Raw genomic sequence first — 14,274 nt, forward strand, 5'->3', positions numbered from 1 at the left:
ACACTGACCGACAATTTTGGCCACGTCTCTCTTGAGACTCGGCCAGAAGAAACGTCTTTCCACCATTTCAATGGTTTTGTCTCTCCCGAAATGCCCAAACAGCCCTCCAGCGTGTATTTCCCATACTAGGAAATCTCTCAATGAGGTTCGAGGAATACACAATCGGTCGGAGCGAAAGAGATAATCATCTTGTAAAAAGAAATCATCTTGTTCTCTCTCTACTCCATCTCGTAGAGTCAGGTATACAACACTAAAATCGGGACATGTGGTATATTGTTCCCTGATCCTTTCAAAACTAATTACTTCAGTGCTCATCATGGATAGAAGAAAGATCCGTCGACTGAGCGCATCAGCAGCCTTGTTCTCAACTCCAGCTTTATGTTTCAGTACAAAAGTATAGGCTTGCAGAAACTCAATCCATCGGCCGTGTCGATGGTTCAGTTTCTTTTGAAAATTGAGATACTTTAAAGCCTCATGGTCTGAATACAAGACAAATTCTTGTGGTAGCAAATAGTGTCGCCAATGTCGCAAAGTTTGCACTACCGCATAGAATTCCTTATCATAGGTGGAATAACGCAACCTGCCGTCGCTTAATTTTTCGCTAAAGAACGTGACAGGGTGACCTTCTTGACTTAATATGCCACCTATGCCAACGCTAGAGGCATCACATGCGACCTCAAATACCTTAGTAAAATCGGGAAGGCGCAAGACAGGCGCTTCGGTCATCCTTTTCTTAATTCCTCTAAATGCTTGGGATGCCGACTTAGTCCAGATAAAGTCTCTTTTCTTCATGCAATCTGTAATGGGAGACATTACTGAACTAAAATTCCTAATGAAGCGACGATAGAAAGTAGCCAGGCCATGAAAACTACGTACTTCTGCTAAAGTCTTGGGCTCAGGCCAATCGACTATCGCATGTACTTTTTTCGGATCCGCGGAGACACCCTTGGAAGATATTATGAACCCCAAGAAAGTGAAGTGATCAGTCAGGAAAGCACACTTCTTAGGGTTTGCAAAGAAGCTTTCTCTTCGCAGAACATCACAAACCTGCCTTAAGTGTGAGAGATGGAGCTCTTGAGTTTGACTATAGATGAGGATGTCATCAAAATATACAACAACAAATTTATTCAAGAAAAGTCGAAAGATCTGTGTCATCACCCTCATAAAAGTACTTGGGGCATTTGTTAATCCGAAAGGCATTACTAACCATTCGTAGAGTCCATCTTTAGTTTTAAAGGCAGTTTTCCATTCATCCCCAGGACGAATCCGAATCTGGTGATACCCACTCTTTAGGTCAATCTTGGAAAATACTGTAGCACCAGACATATAGTCTAAAAGGTCGTCCAGCCTAGGAATAGAAAAACGGTACTTAACCGTGATTTTATTGATAGCACGGCTATCGACGCACATCCTCCAAGAGCCATCTTTCTTAGGAGTGAGGAGTGCAGGTACAGCACATGGACTCATACTCTCACGAATATACCCTTGAGTGAGGAGTTCGTCAACTTGACGTTTCAGTTCAGTGTGCTCATTTGGATTGAGTCTATGATGGGGAAGATTTGGCAAGGATGCTCCAGGAATGAGGTCAATTACGTGCTGGACATCACGCATCGGAGGAAGTGTATCTGGAAGATCCTTAGGAAAAACATAGTGAAACTCCTCCAACAGGGGAACTACTGCGGGCAGTTGCTCGAGATTTGACTCCACATTGATAATCCTAGCCACAAGGGCGAACACAGGTGATTGGCTTTCGATATCTTTCATTACCTCTTTCGAAGTAATGATGTGAAGTGACTCATTTTTTCATGGTGTAGCACCCTTCTTCTCAGGGCCGGGCTCTCTAGAAGGCAATGAATTCAATATAATTTTCCGACCCTGGAACATAAAGCTACACGAATTTGACCGACCATGAAGTGTGACGTCCCTATCGTATAACCAAGGTCTTCCTAGAATGACTTGACCTACGTCCATCGGAAGGCAGTCGCACCAAATCTCGTCTTTATAGGATAGGAATTGAATCGGAACAAGGCATCTTTCCGATACCGAAATGGACGTCTTATCTACCCAGGCTACTTTATATGGATTAGGATGAGGGGTAGATTTCAGGCCAAGGCGAGAAACAACTCCAGATGCAATGGCGTTGATGCAACTCCTGCTATCAAATAGGATTTTGCATGTTTTACCATTAATCTTAATAAGCGTGTAAAATAGGGAGGTTCTATGCCAATCTTGTTCGGTCTTTGTTTGGGCTAGAGTGCACCTAACCATATGAAGCCTAGGGTTTTGGTCATTCCGCTCAGCGGGCTCATATTGGGATGCAGGCTGGACAAACTCTAACCCGATCTGTTTGTCTCTAAAGTCTTCTATAAAATTCTTGATGTTTGGTTCATAGACTTCTTCGACACATTCAGTCTCTTGGGTTTCTGCTTCCAGTTCAGTCATTAAATAAGTCTTGGCATTATATTGGGACGCGATATGGCCAAACTTTTGGCACCTGAAACACTGGGTTTGGCTTCTTGAGGCCGGGTTGGACCCTAATATGCCTTTTTCTTTATCAGTTGACGTACTTTGAGCAGGCATCAAGAACGGCCTAGTCGGTGTTTGGCTAGAGTCGGGCTAGGTAGGATGGTTGGAGAGTGGTCTGGATTGTGGGAGATAGCTTTGATTAGGTCGGGCTCCTAGGGGTATGGACCGAGAGTCGGTACGTCTCACTACAGGGATTCGTAAGAAACTATCCACATCTTGAGCCAACTGGTATGCTTGGCCAAGGGTGGTAATCTCTCGGAGGATTAATTCTTTCTGGATCTCCTTGCGGAGGCCTGCCCGAAACCTAGAAAGAGTAACAGTCTCCTCTTCGATTACATCGCACCTCATGTGAAACTTCTCAAAATCGTGCAATGTAATCGGCAACGGTTAAAGTTCCTTGAGTTAGTTTCTGCACCTATCCATAAGGCGTTGTCGGTAAGAGAATGGCAGATACTTCTCATTCAGTTTTTCTTTCATATCCTCCCAGGTGGTGATACGTGGAAGCCTCTAGGTCTCACGCCTATGTTCTACGTTATGCCAGTACCAGTGAGCTTGCCCAATAAGCTTCATTTTAGCAAACCGTACTTTTTGATCATCAGTCATTTCGTACCACTCAAAATAGTTATCCATGGCTGCCCTCCAATCAAGGTACACACTCGGCTCTAATTGACCAGCAAATGTGGGAGCATCTACTTGGACGGTACGAAGTAGTCGTTCATCAAGATCGCGCTGGTGATCAAGAGGAAGTTGGTTCCTAGGGGGATGGGGAAAAGCTACAGGTGGTGTGGTCAAACCAAACTCGGGATAAGCTGCGATTGGGGTTGACGGTTCAGAAGTCCTAGGGTGTTGCACTAGAGCACGGATCTCTCGTTTGAATTCGTCTTGATCAGCTCGTAATGCAGCTAATTGTTCCAAAATATCTTGTAGAACTCTGGGGTCCATGGTGGGTAAAGAGGTCTGAGAGCCAGTGAGGAGGTACTCTCTGTTAGAAGTATGCCCTAGAAGCCAATTTGGCCGACGCATTATTTAGTTCTAGGATATAAATTTGTACTTAACCTAATTATGAATTTATTAAGTTGGGCATTCTTTTCATTCATGTTCTTATGTGTCCATGAATCGTCCAAGGAATTAATAAGATGATGACGTATATTCTCAAGAGTTGAGAATTTGAGGCATGTGTCATTGGTGATTAATTCCTGAATTGCTCCTGATCGATGGATCATCACAAGGACGGTGATCGATCCGCTGAGATTAGTGCACAGATCGCTTTCTTTGATGGACGAGTCTTGAGTCCATAGTGTGGGGATACTAGAGTGATTGTGCAAGTGTTTGTTAAAGAACAAGGGTACTGAGCGTGACCAAAGCAAGAAGTCACTTGGATGTCTATCCATTCGTCAGTGACTTACTTGATGCTGCAGTTGTATGACTAGTACTTAGACCAGCGATGCCTCAACTAGTCACGGTGAGGTTGCTGTAGTTTGACGAGCACATAAACATGAGCCCTAAGGGTTCTTGTGGTGCAGATTGGCTGCAGTAGGTTCTTTGTCGGATTAGGGTTGCATCTAAATGGGATCTATCGACCTTGATAGATTAGGAGTGATCCTATGTGATTTATAAGATTAAGTTCGAAAGACCATGGCCAGGCAGTTCTGGAAAAAGAGTTTTCCAAATCTCGAACTTGAGTCAAATAAATCTGACATAAGACAGACGATGGAGTTTGACGAGTTATCCATAACCTCCGTCATATCGAGATTTACGATAAAGGTACTGTATCATACGCTAACTGCACCTAGAGGTTCATCCCTTCTGTTCTGCTGGGTTGTCACTATATGCTGCTAGGTATCACTAGTGGATTGTGAGACTCAAAGGCATTCACTTGGTGATCAGTGAATCCTAAGAGTAGAGTTGAAATCGTTTCAACCCATTGAAAGGAGTTTCGATGATATTATGATGAAGATTATAATCTATCTCACTACCAGTCAGAATAGAACCTATGGGGTTGGTGCAAAAATAAAATTGTTCTCCCAAGTGCAGGAGAATCGCACAAGTAGTAAATTCTCGGGAGTCCGAGGTCGAATCCTCAGGGAACGAAATATGTATGAGATTACTTAGTATAATTTCAGATTAATTAATTCAATAAATTTATGGATTAAAATGATGTTTTAATTTTTAAAAATTAAAAGCAGAAAATAATATATCAATAAACAAAGTTCCATGAAATAAAGATGGTAGGGATCTGGAATCCCCCTTGATGATGTTGCATCCAATGAATAAACTCTATGGTTCTTGATTAAAGATTAAATGTAAGATAGATCTAATCATGGTATATATTTCATGAACATATGAACTCAATTTCTAAGCATTCATCGTGCTTTCTACGTCTACGACGAATCAAATACTAAAGCAATCCATATATCAATAATCATAATCCATTAAAGATCTATCTACGAAATAACTACGCATGGATCAAGAACATGTCAATAAATATAAATCATTGAAAGCAAAAGTTTAGAGTTTACTTTAAAGAGCAATACATCAAAGGTTCCTCCATCACCCTCCCTAGGACTTTAGCCTTCCATTTCACACATTAATCCCCCTTTCATTTTCTTTCTTTTTTTTTTTCTCTTTTCTTTTCGGAAACAGGGCCTCCCCTGTTTCCTCTCTCTATTTTTTTCTTTGAATGGGGACTGACCCTCCTGGTTCACCGAATGGGGGATATATATAACAACTCTCCCCCCAACCGAGAGAGGTGTCAAGCTGGCCTTCGATCACTTCTTCGCACGCGGTGGAGATGACCGGATGAGGCTGTGAATGCGGAAGAATCGGACGCGGAAACCTTTCGTGGGATGCTAGGAGATCTGATGCACGAGATCATCACGGACGGTTGGCTTGCAGACGCGGCAAGGATCCGTCGCTGGGAGGTGGAACGTGGACGGATGGAGTTTGCACGCGGACGCGATTGAAGCGGACGGCTGGAATGCGGAGAAGCTCGCGCGGAAGCTTGGTCGCCGATGCTGAAATCACGGGATGGTTGGGCTTTGGAGATCAACACGCGGACGGCTGGAGGGTCTGGGATGCGAACTCGGAAGGCTGAGACGCATTGGATGCTGGGATGAAGTCAGATCTTTGCTGGAAAATCGCTGGGAGGAGATGATGAATGCTGGCGAACGGAAGAGCTGGGAGCTGGGACGCTGAGATCACGGACGCGGGGAATGTCTGAACTCGGAAGCCGCGGATGCCAACAGATGGGGATGCTCTCGAACGGAAGGATGACACGCCGGTGGGGAGAAGGATCCAGAAGAATCGGACGCGGAGATGCTTCGCAGGATGCTGGGATGAGGTGATGCTTCGCGGGAGGGAGCTAACAGCGGAAGAATGTGGAGATGGTGCCGGCTTGCGGACGACTCGATCATCCAACGCTGAGATCACTGAAGCTGGGAGGCGCTGTGAACCGGGATGACATGGGGAGGAAGGAGATCCGAGAAGAGCTGCATGCGGACGTGTGAAGGAAGCTGAGAATCGCACGAACACGGGATGCTTGGGAGCTGGGACGCGTGGCTTTGGACTCATGGATGAGCGGAAGCGAGCTGATCACGGGAGAAGGCTGGGAGGTGCTGTGAACGTAGACCCGGATGCTTCGTTTTGGGAAGAAACAGAGGAAGAACAACTCAGCTGGGAGAGCTGTGGGTGCGGGAGATTGCATACGGAAGAATTGGAATGTTGGCACCTGGGCTTAAGATGCAGAAGAAGCTGGGATGCACGAGATGCTGAGAATTAATTGCAGTGAACTGTCTTGCTGAACTTAGACACCTTCTAATGTGCAACTGGGGTTGAACCATGCGGTTGACTGGTCACCTACGGTGATGCATCTTTTGGACCCAATGCGCATTTTAACTTTGATTTACGATCACCTGCACCCAACAAAAATAAAATATTAATGCAGCACTGTTATCATTATTTGTTAGCAATAATGCTAATTTAAGTAATGTGTAGATCGCACTTTTGTGCTCTCATCACACCCTCCAACTAGCTTATTGCTAGTCTCTAGCAATTAACAAGCAACTGATAAAATGAGAGTACAAAAAGTGTTGGTTGGTCCTTTGATGTTTTATTAGTACTAATTGCATAAAATTAAGATAAGTACTCACTTTCGTAGGAATCACGATTGCACTTAGCACGTGCAACAAGCCGTTAAACCCCTAGGTTACCCTAGTGGACGAGTGTTGTCTCGTGAGGATTTTCAGGGATGTTACCCACAAACATCATGAATTATATGACATGAGATCATAATAAAAAAAATGTGAAATAAATTCTAAGCTAATACACATGTAATTAATCGATATATATTTTCAAGCATTGCAACTATCAAAGCAAGGAAATATAAAAGTATAGTGTGCATCAAATCGCATGACTTTCTCAGAGTACTAATACCTCCACCACAACAGAGCACCGCATGAGTTTTAGGTGCACTACTCAAGTTCATAAGTGTTTTCTACAATTTATTAGAACCTGATCCATCAAATTTTCAGAATATCACTTGTTGTCTAAATTTGTCAAGGATGGTTCGCATATAAAGAAAGAGCTATCAATTCCAACTAAACAACCCGGGTACACAGAGGTCCAATACAATGGAGTCAAACCAGCCATTACCACATGTCACTAGGTTCAGTCGAACCAACCCTATTTATGCTTATTTTTATTTCATTTTTTTTTTCAATACACATGACAACTACAGCTATCCAACCCCATTAGGCTCTAGTAAGGTCCATGTAGCGAGCTTTCAGTCAATGACCCCCGATCCAGTTGGCTCAAGACATTAGGTGAAACACCCCTCGGACTTAATTACTCGAACCAGACTACGCCACGAGGCCAGACTTGTCATCATAAGTATTTTTTTTTTTGAATAATATTTTTTTTTGAATAATAATTATGCAAGAAAAGAAATGATAGACTGAACCATATAAATATTTTTATTATATATGTGACTGCATCGTGACTATAGGTCAACCAAAGTCGGATCATAAGGCACCTGAGTAATCTAGTCGGGATATTCAACCTCTATCTTTATGTGAAAACCAAATCCTGAACCTTATGGTACGAGCAAGGATACTCATACTTCTTTTATGGATAAGGCTAACAAAAATGCAGTTAACAAATATGAACTCCTGAGGCCTTCCTATTGTCATTAAGTACACGTGTGGGGATCTAATAATAGGTCTCTGATCAGTCATAGTATGCATGTGTTCCTTGCCTTAATAGTTGTACACACTCAATATGAAAATACATGTGCATTTGCTCAGAAAAGAAAGTAATAGAATAAATCAAATGCAAAAACAAATTTTTTTTTTTTTGATCAAAATATTTCCCTCCCCCCAACTTAAACATTGCATTGTCCTCAATGTAAAAAAATGCAAGAAAACTATATATAAGAGACAATAGAGAAAATAATAGAGAGAAGAAGAATACCTTGAGCTGTTGATTTCCAGAAAAGAAGACCTACAAAATAAGAAGAAAACTAGAAATAAAAGAAAAATAATAATAATTCTAACGAATATACACATACCTTGGCCTTCATGTTCAGTCATAAGAAGGCTCCCCCAAGGAAAAGGAGTCCTCTTCATCTGCAAAATTTTCAAGAAAAGGTTTTAATCTGTGTCCATTAACCTTAAAAATTTTGCCATCCTGTGGATTCTCAATTTCAATTGCCCCGTGTGGAAAAACAGTTTTTACAATGAAAGGACCTGTCCATCTTGATCGTAACTTTCCAGAAAACAGATGTAAGCGAGAATCATACAAAAGAACTTTTTGTGCAGGCTCAAAAGATTTTCTTAGAATTGAGTTATCATGCCTAATTTTCATTCGTTCTTTACAAAGTCTAGTATTGTCATACGCATCCCGACGAATTTCATTCAATTCACTTAATTGTAATTTTCTAGCGAAACCAGCATCTGACAGTTCAAAGTTTAATTTTCTAATCGCCCAATACGATTTATGCTCTATTTCAACAGGTAGATGACATGCTTTTCCATAGACTAGCCGATACGGGGACATACCAAGAATAGTTTTATAAGCAGTACGGTAAGCCCACAATGCATCAGAAAGTTTTAAAGACCAGTCTTTGCGTGATGGATTCACCGTTTTCTCTAAAATTCGTTTAATCTCCCGATTGGCTAGCTCTACTTGGCCACTAGTCTGCGGGTGATAAGGAGTTGCAATTCTATGAGTGATACCGTACTTTCGTAATAGGATCTCAAAAGGCTTATTACAGAAATGTTTTCCTCCATCACTAATTATAACCTTGGGCATCCCAAATCGTGAAAAAATATTTTCTTTTAGAAATTTCAAAATAGGTTTGTGATCATTAGTTCTACAGGCAACAGCTTCTACCCATTTTGACACATACTCAACACCAACTAAAATATACTCATATTCAAAAGACGGTGGGAATGGGCCCATGAAATCGATGCCCCACATGTCAAAAATTTCAATAGCAGTAATGGGCTGAAGAGGCATCATTTGCCTACGAGTTAGACTTCCAACACGTTGACATGGGTCACATGTCCTACAGAACTCGTGGGCATCTTTAAATAGTGTAGGCCAATAAAAACCACATTGCAACACCTTAGCTGCCGTTTTCTTAGATGCAAAGTGTCCTCCACAAGCACTGGCATGACAAAAAGAGAGTACACTTTGTATCTCATGTTCCGGAATGCATCTTCTAAAGATTTGATCATTGCAATACTTGAACAAATAAGGAGCATCATAATAATAATTTCTTACTTCACGCAAGAAATTATTCTTATCATTCGATCCCCAATGCTCCGGCATCCGGTTAGTGACAAGAAAGTTTACAATATCAGCATACCATGGCATAGTAGAAAGTGCAAACAATTGCTCTTCAGGGAACGAGTCCTTGATGGGCAACTGTGGCACCGAGTCATTAAAAACTAGCCGTGATAAATGGTCAGCAACAACATTCTCTACTCCCTTTTTATCTTTGATAGTGATGTCAAATTCTTGGAGTAGAAGTATCCATCGTATTAAGCGTGGTTTAGCCTCTTTCTTATCCAGTAAATATTTTAGCGCTGCATGATCCGTAAAGATAACAATAGGAGCACCAAGGATATAAGAGCGAAATTTGTCTAATGCAAATACTACTGCAAGCAATTCCTTTTCGGTGGTGGTGTAATTCATTTGAGCATCATTTAAAGTTTTTCTTGCATAGTAAATGACATATGGCTTATTATCCTTGCGTTGTCCTAGGACAGCTCCTATCGCATAGTCACTAGCATCGCACATGATCTCAAAAGGTAATGACCAATCGGGTGGTCGCACGATGGGTGCAGTGCTAAGCATAGACTTCAACTTTTCGAATGCCTCTTGACAGGTGCCAGTCCAATTGAACGGTGTATCAAGGGATAGGAGGTTACATAATGGTCGGGCTATGACACTAAAGTCCTTGATGAACCTCCTATAAAATCCGGCATGACCCAAAAATGATCTAACATCTCTAACCGTCTTGGGTGCAGGTAACTTGGCGATTAAGTCAATCTTAGCTCTATCAACTTCCATGCCCTTCGATGAAACAATATGTCCTAGGACAATTCCCTTTGGCACCATGAAGTGGCATTTCTCCCAATTCAGTATCAAGTTCTTTTCTATACACCGAGCTAAGACAGCTTGTAAATGTAGTAAACAATCATCAAAAGAATCGCCAAAAACAGAAAAATCATCCATGAACACTTCCAAAAACTTCTCGTTCATGTCTTCAAAAATACTGAGCATGCATCTTTAAAATGTTGCAGGTGCATTACATAACCCGAACGGCATCTGACGGAAAGCGAATGTACCAAAAGGACAAGTGAAAGTAGTCTTCTCTTGATCTTCTGGTGAAATCTCGATTTGGTAGTATCCGGAATAGCCATCGAGAAAACAATAAAAATTATGTCCTGCAACTCTTTCCAAAACTTGGTCTAGGAAGGGTAAGGGAAAGTGATCTTTCCTAGTGACCAAATTCAATTTTCGATAGTCAACACACATGCGCCAACTCGTGGGGACACGAGTCGGGACTAACTCACCCTGCTCATTTTTGACTACCGTCAGACCTGCTTTTTTGGGCACGACTTGAGTAGGACTTACCCACTTGCTATCGGAAATTGGGTAAATAATACCCACGTCAAGCAACTTGAGGACTTCTGCTTTAACCACATCTCTCATCGTAGGATTCAACCTGCGTTGCATTTGCCTTGTGGTTTTGGCATTGTCCTCCAAATATATCCGGTGCGTGCAAATTAAAGGGCTAATCCCCTTCAAGTCTGCAGTAGACCACCCTAAAGCTCCTCTATGATTCTTTAGAACACCAAGTAATTTTCTTTCTTGGGCATGATCAAGATCAGATGAGATGATTATAGGAAAAGTGTCATCGGATCCAAGAAAGGCATACTTGAGTTCCTTCGGTAAAGGTTTCAACTCGAGCTTAGGTGCTTGTTCATGGGATGGTACTATCTTTGCTCCTCGAGATGGCAAATATTCAAATTCCTCTATTCTCGGTCTCCACCCATTGACCATCATGACATCCGAGTTATCTAAAATAGGTGGGACCGTATCATCAGCAGTACCTTCAGAACACCAATCTATCAAACCATTGTCGGCCGATTCAGTAAATGTTTCTTTTAACAAATATTCTTCCGCAATGGTTTCAACCCATTCAACTTCTTTACTTTCTTCATGATCAGTGGGTTGTTTACCTATACTAAAGACGTTCAGTTCCAAGGTCATATTTCCAAAAGAAAGTTTCATGACACCATTCCTACAATTGATCAATGCATTAGAAGTTGCAAGGAATGGGCGTCCTAAGATGACCGAAATCTGAGATGGTGAATTGGAAGCCGGATGTGTGTCCAGTACGATAAAATCAACAGGAAAATAGAACTTGTCTACTTGGACCAACACATCTTCGATAATCCCTCTAGGAACCTTCACTGACCTGTCAGCTAATTGTAAGGTCACAGTTGTTGGCTTCAACTCACCCAAACCGAGTTGCTCATATACCGTATATGGCAACAAATTCACACTCGCTCCTAAATCTAGCAATGCTCGCTCAATCCTAAAATTGCCAATGATGCACGAGATAGTTGGGCAACCTGGATCCTTATATTTAGGAAGAATGTTATGCTGTAAAATTGCACTCACATTTTCAGCCAGAAATGCCTTCTTCTTGACATTTAAACGACGCTTGACAGTGCACAAATCTTTTAAAAATTTTGCATAGGAAGGCACTTGTTTGATTGCATCAAGAAGAGGTACATTGATTTTTACTTGCTTAAAAAGCTCAAGAATTTCAGAGTTTGGTTCAAGCTTTTGCAAGGGCTTTAATCTTTTGGAAATGGTGCAGGAAAAGAACATTCAATTTTTTCAGTAGATGTTGGTGCTTCAGTTTCTTCGTTATCCTTTTCTTTTGTCTTTAAAGGGTCAGAATCAGGTATAGCTTGAGTTTGTTCTGGGACTGGTCGGTCAATAATCTTTCCACTTCGCAATGTTATTATACTCTTTGCTTACTCTTTATGCGAAGTTGAAGATGATGCATTGCTACCGCCGTAGACTTGAGGGTTAGGTTGTGGTTGAGCTGGTAGCTTACCCTTCTCTTGAGCACTTAAAGCAGTGGTCAGCGTTGTCAGTTGATTTCTTAATTCATCATTGATTTTAGCTTGACCTTGCATAAAAGATTATAAAGTTTCTTCGAGACTGGGTTTTTGAGGGGGTGCATGTGCATAATGAGGGTGCGGAGGTGGAGGAGTTGGGTTATATACTTGTTCAGGTTGGTCATTCCTCCACCTGAAATTTGGATGGTTCTTCCATCCAGGGTTGTAAGTACCCGAAAAAGGATTATTGAAAGATTTTTGATAGGTATTCATAACATTGGCCTGATCGTGCAAGACTTCCTTGAATGCGGGTATTGTGGGGCAATCAGTGATGAGATGGCCAGGCATCTCGCAAATCCTACAACACTCGTTGTTATGCTCTACGGTCTTGACGGGTTCAGTCCTTCTAAGTTCAATTTCCTCTACCTTCCTAGTAAGGGCTGCCATTTTAGCTTGAATATCATCCTGAGTATTAAGGTTGTAAAGGCCCCCGTGTGGAATGCTAGTAGTCTTAGGCAAAGGTTTATTCACTCTATCCCCTGTATCCCATAATTGTGCAGTCTCTGCGAGAGAGTCTAAATAGTCCCATGCCTCATCGGATTGCTTTTCCAGAAATAGACCATTGCACATAGTCTCTATAAATTGTTTCAACTGTGGGGACAACCCTTCGTAAAAGAAACTAATGGTTCTCCATGTTTCAAACCCATGATGAGGACAAGAGAGAAGCAAATCTTTAAATCTCTCCCAGCATTCATAAAATGTTTCATGGTCTTTTTGCTGGAAATTACTAATGTGCCTTTTCAAAAAGTTAGTCCTTTGTGCGGAAAAGAATTTTTTTCAAGAATTCTCTTTGCATATCATGCCATGTTCCTAACGATTTTGGTCTCAAGGAGTTCAGCCATGTTTTGGCTTTATCCTTCAAGGAAAAAGGAAACAAGGTTAATTTAAGGACATCTTCCGATACATTTGGCACTCTAAATGTGATACTAATTTTCTCAAAATCCTTAAGATGAAGATAAGGGTTCTCGGATTCCATTCCATGATACTTTGGCAGCAATTGAATTACTCCTGGTTTGATTTCAAAGTGTCCTACATTTTCAGGAATAATCATGCATGAAGGTTGACTAGTCCTAGTGGGATGTAAGTATTGTCGAAGTGTCATAACTGGGGGTCTACCTTCATTACCATGGTGACTTCCTACATCATCAGCCATCTCACCAGATCTGAGATTTTGCGAAAAAGTTTCAATAATGTGATCTAAGGAATTGTCAAAAGGTTGTCGACTCAGACGTCCAGTGTTGTCCCTATTCCAACCTAGCATACAAAATTTCAGAGTTTATTTATTTGTTTGTTTTTTTTTGTTTTTTTTTTTTAATGATTACCCTTGATCTTTTCTTAAAGTTCTTATCAATTTTCAAGTAGCAACAAGGGTTAATGAGATATGATGATAATAAAATTCTGATTCTAAACAAAAAAATTAAACACAGAAAATTCAAAGCAGACAGCAGCAAAGTTTATATTACTTTAATGGTCGTAAAAGTATCAGAATATCAATCAGACCGTTCAGATGAAAGAAAAATGTGTCCTACAGCAGCCTACAAAATTTGAGTGCAATCAGACGGTGGATTACTCAGATATCAGAGTTTGATGCAGACTGTGCAGGGAATTAAAAAAACAGCAATAAAGATTTTTTTTTTTCGAAAGAAAAAGATTAACTACTAAAATACTAATTAAATCTAAAATTATACTAATAAATCAGCCGTTCTCCGGCAACGGCGCCAAAAACTTGATGCAAAAATAAAATTGTTCTCCCAAGTGCAGGAGAATCGTACAAGTAGTAAAATCTCGGGAGTCCGAGGTCGAATCCTCAGGGAACGAAATATGTATGAGATTACTTCGTATAATTTCAGATTAATTAATTCAATAAATTTATGGATTAAAATGATGTTTTAATTTTCAGAAATTAAAAGCAGAAAATAATATATCAATAAACAAAGTTCTATGAAATAAAGATGGTAGGGATCTGGAATCCTCCTTGATGATGTTGCATCCAATGAATAAACTCTATGGTTCTTGATTAAAGATTAAATGTAGGATAGATCTAATC

General features: G+C 40.9%; 1 pseudogene; it reads left to right on the forward strand.

The window, feature by feature from the left end:
• The first annotated feature begins 12,867 nt into the window (after window positions 1-12,867).
• Window positions 12,868-12,965, forward strand: LOC120113202 (annotated as a pseudogene).
• Window positions 12,966-14,274: the final 1,309 nt, after the last annotated feature.

Source organism: Phoenix dactylifera, chromosome 14, assembly GCF_009389715.1.
Source record: "Phoenix dactylifera cultivar Barhee BC4 chromosome 14, palm_55x_up_171113_PBpolish2nd_filt_p, whole genome shotgun sequence".
NCBI lineage: Eukaryota > Viridiplantae > Streptophyta > Magnoliopsida > Arecales > Arecaceae > Phoenix > Phoenix dactylifera.